Here is a 7,093-nt window from a genome sequence, read left to right as displayed (position 1 = left end):
TAGGCTTACTTCTTCTATTGAGTCTATGAAATTGAAGACCTGTCTGTTGAAGGCCATTAAGACTCAATCTTGAAACGGCTGAGAAATCTTATGACCTATGTGTCAGTGTTTGCTGATTTCTTCTGTGACTTAATGTTTTGAACAGACTGTTAAGAACAAAAACAAGGAGGTATGAAACTTCTGGGAAAAACAGGTTGTTTATCTTTCTCAAGGATGTCTGGCTTGGCAGAAGATAGAGTTCCTATGTGTATCAAATGTGCTTGCTGAACAATGAGGGTTGTTTCTGCATAGATAAAAGGAGTATGTAGAATAAACTCGGGGCTTCAGTATTCACTGTTGCCCTCCCAATACTTTCTGTCTCTCTTTTTTTCCCCTTAATCCTCACTCCCCTTTTCAGGACTGTTTGACACATTGGCTGGCTCCGACGCCTGTCCCTCTAAGTTTTTTCAATTGCCACAGCTGAAGTGGTGAAAGTAGCATTCCACCATTGGCATGGTGTACATAACTAACTGAAGTCCCCCTCAGCAGTAAGGACATCGGGGTGAATTCCCCCTTCTGCACACAATGCTATGTAAATGCAGTGGTACCTCAGTTGTCCAGTGGTTCCACCTTTGAGCTTTCTACTACTTGAACAGCTTGGTTTTTGTAAATTGCTTGAGAGGTGAACTGAAAATTCTAGTTGAAAAATACTTGCACTGGCCAAAAGTGAATACTGCTAAATCAACATTTTTTGGGGAGGTGTGGGGGGGGGACTGATTAAGAAGGCAGTGAATGTAATGAAAGGTGTGAAATCATTAACCATGAAACAAAGGAGCCCGACCAGCAAAGAGGTTTAAAAGTTACTGTTAATTTGGACAATTGAGAAACAACTCCATGGTGATAGCATGTCCAAGACAGGCTGAAGGCTTCCACTGGTATTTAATGAAAACTCTTGGGAGAGCCAGTGCAGAGAAGGGTTCAAAGGCAGGCGTGGCCAGTTTGGAAAATTCAAGAAGGGGGACAGGCATGCAGAGTGTAGGGAGGCCAGGGGAAGGGCAGACACATAAGGGCAAAGCCTATTAACTCATGTCAGAATTTGTTGAAAATGTAGAGCCTGAGGATTTCGTTCCTCAGCAAGTGTTCAACAGGGACAAAAGAAGACTTTTTTTGGGGGGGGGGGATGCTCAATAGAACCTTCATCACTAAAGAGGAAAGAATAATTTAGAGTTAGAGGATAGGTTCACGCTGTTGTGTGAGAATGTTAGCATGGATTTTAAAGTGCAGCCCATGGTAGTGTACCATTCTGAAAACCCACAGGTTTTTAAACAGCAAAACTTGAATTTTACTCCCTGTATTGTGTTTAGATATTTTAATGTATTGCCTTTATTGTGTTTAGATGCTTTAGGGCACATTTCTACAACCTAAGGCCATTAAATGTGTTAAAATGCTGGAAAAATGTATTTATAAGGGCAATTTATATGCTTAGAACGAATTCTCTGTTTTCCATTATTTCTTGTGGGAAATATAATATGAGAAAATGTTTTGAAAACAACGATGGCAACATATGTACAAATGTGCTTGACACAATGGATGTATGTATGGATTGTGATAAGAGCTGTAAGAGCCCCCAATACTATATATGTGTGTGTGTGTGTGTGTGTGTGTGTGTGTGCGTTTGATTCTCGACCTTTCGGTGTTCATACATGAATTTGGAGTGAATAAGTTTGACAAGTGAGGTCTTCCTGTGTAGAATATCTCTCATGGGATAAACAGGACTAAATCTTGGCATATGGGTTGTTACGGCAAGTCAGCAGTTCAAAACCACCAGCTGCTCCTCGGGAGAAAGTAGGAGTTTCTCCTCCTGTAAAGAGCTGCAGTCTCAGAAACTCACAGCGGTGGTGCTACTCTGACTCATATGGTCACGGTGAGTTGGCGTCAACTCTACGGCAGTGAGTTTGGTTTGGCTGTTGGCTTTCTATATCAGGAGAACTTCTAAGAATAAAACTTCATAGCAAAACAGAAATAGAATAATGTATTATTCAAAAGATTTTATCTAAGTATCATACAATCTTTAAAATTATATTTTCAAAGAATAATAAATGACATGAGAAAAGCTTTCTAATACTATGTATTTCTAATGCTAAGTAATAAAAACCTGGATTCAACTACATAAAAATAGAGACATCTTCACTGATCTACACCCCGACATACATATTGACCAATATGATATAAATATAATTTAAGTATAAATATATACTTATATGGCTATTTATGCACAGAAAGTAGTAAAAATATTGAAATTACCACATAATGGTGACAGAATTGTGATTTGGATTACCTGATGATTGTATAACATTTTTCTTTTCCAAAAAATACTTCAGTTTTTATTATATTATTGTATTACCGGCATATAATTCTATCACTTTATTTTATTATCAGCATATGACTAACATTCACACAACTAAATAGTTCAATCATATTAATAAGCATTGTGCAATCATCACCGCAATCAACTTTAGACCTTTTTTTCTCATTCTCCTTGTTGGTTCCTTACTTCCCCCCAAGTCTCCCCTGCCATGACCCTAGGAAATTACTAATCCAGTTACTGTCACTGTAGATTTATCTAAATTAGATTTTATATACAGAAGAACATATAAAACAAAAAACAAAGGGAACCCAATAGCAGTGACAAAATATAAAAGGGGAGCTCCCCAGTTAAAAAAATAATATATAAGCACATCTTATAAAAACCAAAACAAATTTAAAATACATCAAAAAGGAGATCAAAGATAAGGCGCTACATTTTAGCCTAACTACAGCTGCCCAAATCCACTTTACAACGCTGTCTGCATGATAGTATGACTCTATAAGCTATATCAGAGGGGATTCACCAAAGACTTAATCCAACTAGGCACCTTGAAACTGAAGTTGGGGCTTCCACTGTCACCCATAGTCTTTTTCAAGCCAAGTGTTTAGAATTCACGCTGTCACCCCATTCTCTCCTCTGGATTTGGATTTTATTATTCATAATCCTTAGATCACACAGACTGGGTATACTTCTTCCATGTGGACTTAGCTGATACCTCATTAGATGCCTACCTGTTGTAAGACAAATTTCTACAAACCAGACTCTTATTCATTTGAACACTGAATATAGTAAGCTTTTGAAATTTTAAATGACAGCAATTTCATAAACACCGCTAAATTGTAGCAGCTATTTAAGATAAACATATCATTAATCCATAACACAAATCTAATTATCCAGTTTCAGGTTGATATCAAGTCCATTCCTACTATTGAAGACAAGCCTGTATGTTCCAGAGGACTCCAATTGTTGATTTGTTCAGAAGCAGGTCATTTGTCAAGGCACTTCTGGGATCACGTGAATCACTTTGAGTTAGTAACCTAGGGCATTAACCACTACACCACTCAGAGACTCTGACTACATAGACTGGGGCTAAAGTCACACTGCTGTATATTTTCCATAGCTAGTGTGCATTATTTGGTTTAGTTTTCCCTTCTCTCTTGTTCACTAGTGAGGTGATATGGCTGCATTATCTAAAGGAAGCAATGTATTACGCACCAAAATACGTAACTACATATACTCGTTGAGTTAGCAGAAGAGACCCTGCTATCCTCATTGCAGAGATGAGGATTTGCCTAGGACCTGCCAATCAGGGGGTTGATCTGAACACAAGCAAAGCATTACCTACATATGATTGTCTGTGGGGAGCATCCTTACTTTCGTTCCTTGCCCCTGTGCTCACTGAAGGCAATCAATTGAAGTCGGTAAATATATCTGTCTAGTATGTACTGCCTGACACACTGAGAGGGAATAAAAATGCCTTTTCTTTATCCATGTTTATACCACTTCATTATTTGGCCCCACATTTATTTTCGATAATAAGATCACAGAATCATGTGCAATTTCAAAGGACACCTCTGGGCTTTAACAAAAGAGTAAATTTTGAACAAAAACTGCCCAGCAGAATCCGACTAAGGGGGCAGGGAGTTGTTTTCGAGTACTTGTTCAGGATAATTCTTGGTCTCAGCACAAGTGTTGCAGCAACCACCATATGGATTTCTGCTTAAATATGTTAAAGTGAATGGCATCATGGATTTCGTCCAAGGGCTCATTTGACTGGAAATCACTGAGGGCGATCAGAGAATAGATTAAAACAGTTAACTAATTTATAAACAAGACTTTGGAATTGCTCAATCTTGCTCACGGAGAAACTAGATTAAAGAAGTAAAATTCTAGCCTGTTTTTGGTTTGTTTGTTTGTTCTGATGGAAAAAAATTCAAGACTAGTGTTTGATTTTTATATCATTTTCTGACTTGCGAATAATCAAGTAGATTGGTGTTTCTTGGAGGTGGGCCATGCATTGTGTACAAACGTTATTTTCTTGCTTTCACAGCTCCTCTGCAAAAAAAAAAAAAAAAAAGCAGAAGTCTTAGCACCAACTTTGTTTTCTGTGTGTAATGGGATTGTGAGCTGATCCAGAAGCATCCACTCTTGTAAATGACCCCTTGAGCCAAATCCTGGGTCCTTTATGGTTTGCACGGGGAATCTATTCCTTCACTGAGGCAGGAAAGCACAGGCTCTCAACTTTTTCTACATTGACTTAACACACACATTTAATAAGTAAATGAAGCAGAGTCCCACTCCTCTTTTCATCAAGAAAGCAAAGATACTGCACGAGCAAAAGAGGGCATCAAACTAATTAGTAATTTTTCTATGTTACTAGGACAACTTCACCCATGCCCCTGTTTACTCCATCCTGGAGTTCTCAGTAAGTGCCTGAGCATTGGTAAACCTCTTTGTCTCCCTGCTTATTGCCCAGTCTATGGTTGCCTAGTTTATCAACACAAAAACAGAGAAAAAAAAAACAACAGAAAACAAACAAACAAAAACCCAGAACATTCAGCTAAATTAGAGTTTCAGATAATTGTGAATTTTACTTAGTCTACTTTTTAATATATGTTCTCAAGTATTACATGACATGGTCTTATAAAAAAAAGAAGTTCTTTATGTATCTAAAACGAAAATGAATTGAGTATCTTCCCTTTTGTCTGGCAACACGAAACTTCTCTTCTCTTTATTACTTTACACTGAATGTATTCTGTATTTTCAGCAAGTCTCTGAAAAGCTACCTTGGCCATCTCCCCAAACCCTCCTTGGTCAGCCTGGCTCTGCTTTTGTTAGAGAGGAGCTTGGGTCTAGGCACAGCAGAGTGAAGAGGATGGCAACACTCCCATCTGCTGCCAGTAAGAGCCAAGGACAGTGAGAGGGAGAATTGTTTGTAGACTAACTCCACAACCGCATGTTCAAGAGTCCCCAAATGGTGCAGTAGGGGGCCCGTGGGTGGGAATCAAATTTCTCCTTCTCTTCACCTTACCTAGAGGGTCATTATGAGTAAAAACCAATTCAATGGCAGTGTTTTTTCTTAGATTGATGTGAATTATATGTACACACAGAAAACATCTTCTTTGAGATACAGAGTGTGCAAATTTGCATTAACTTAAAGTTGTGGAATCGATGGGTTTAACCTTGCAAAAAACCTGTGTAAACGTTAAGATTGCTTGGGAATTTTCTAAATATATATAATACTGGAACCAAGCAAGTATCCAGATTCAAAGTGTCTGATTTGAGGCTCATATATGAATGGACTCTAAAGTTTTCTAAATTATTACAATGTATAACCATAGTGGAGATCCTCTGGGGCTCACCCTGCTCGCCAATGGCCATCACCTCCCTCAGAGATGCCTCGCTTCCTTTCTAAGCTCCATGGTGAATAACGGTACAAATGTGCCAATGATGCTCACAGTAACACCTAAGCAGGCACCTCATGAACCACAGCCCATGACAATAAGGAAAGTGCATGTTTCCTTATACATCACTATTCTTGTCGCATGGACTGAAAAACATCCATAGTGGTTCCTCAGGGTCACTGTTTTTGATTATATGAAGGTGCCACATGTGATATCTGGTCCATTTAATTTATTTGGGGTAAAACATAGTTATGTTGTGTTTGTTTATTTCTATATCTCAGCTCGTTGTGAAACAGAAAAGAGGAGGGATCTGAAAGTGTAGAGAAGGAGGGAGAAAGGCAGGGTGGTAAGAGAGAGGACTGGAGGAGGAGCCAGGGAAATGGGGTGGAGAAGGGCAAGAGGGGTCAATGAGAAGGATGGGGAAAATAATATGAGAAAGAATCATAAAGATAATTAACTCAGAAAGACTTCCCCCTCAATCTTCTCAAAGGTGACTTTCTAGAACACTGTACTGAACCCAGATGAACTGCAGGGGGTGGGGTGCGGGGAGACCAAAGTAACTACCCTATGTAGACTCAGACTCTTGACAACGTCAATCACATGTGCATTCGGGTAGAAATGGATGTTGAATTGCTTTTTGGGGTGGGGGTTCTAGATTTCTAGGACTCTCCTTAAAGTGATCTCTGGGAAGATTTCAACTTCCAGGCTTTCAATTGGTGCTTTCACCCTTTGCCTCATTTGGAACTCTCCAGGAACTGATGAAAAGCTGATGCAAGCCGTACAGAGACTCTGCCCATGGGGACACATTGATTGCTTTTCCATCATCCCCACTCTATGGTTCCCTCAAAGTCCCACAAAAGAGCTGGCACTCAGTGTCACGGAGATGTCTTCCTTTCCATCTTCAGCAACATTTCCGGACCAGTAAAATACCTAAAAGATACTCCACGGGCAGACAGAGTGAAGAGCCTCACTTAAATCTTTGTGGACAATGCACTGTATTCTTCAGAATGTCTTTCAATGAGTGTCTTTTGAGGTGCCTGACTGAGAATTCCGCATCCGTTTCAAAGGCAAAAAGAAAAAAAAGAACAGTTTATTATATTGGATCATAAAAGTGATACAAAGGCTATTGGAAATAATGAGTTAGAAAAAGAGATATTTAAATGATCATATTAACAAAGCACAATTAGACCTCAGTTAGTTTCTACTCTCCCCTAGAGGTTCATAAACCCAAAGATGAGGTTTGGAATTAAGAACTAAATGTGACAAAATCATCCTTTGAATTCTTTAACGTGGCCAGAAGACATCTTGGATCGAAAGGCATTTTACTTAAAACAATTTTTTC

Source organism: Tenrec ecaudatus, chromosome 2, assembly GCF_050624435.1.
Source record: "Tenrec ecaudatus isolate mTenEca1 chromosome 2, mTenEca1.hap1, whole genome shotgun sequence".
NCBI lineage: Eukaryota > Metazoa > Chordata > Mammalia > Afrosoricida > Tenrecidae > Tenrec > Tenrec ecaudatus.
This window is presented reverse-complemented; position numbering follows the sequence as displayed.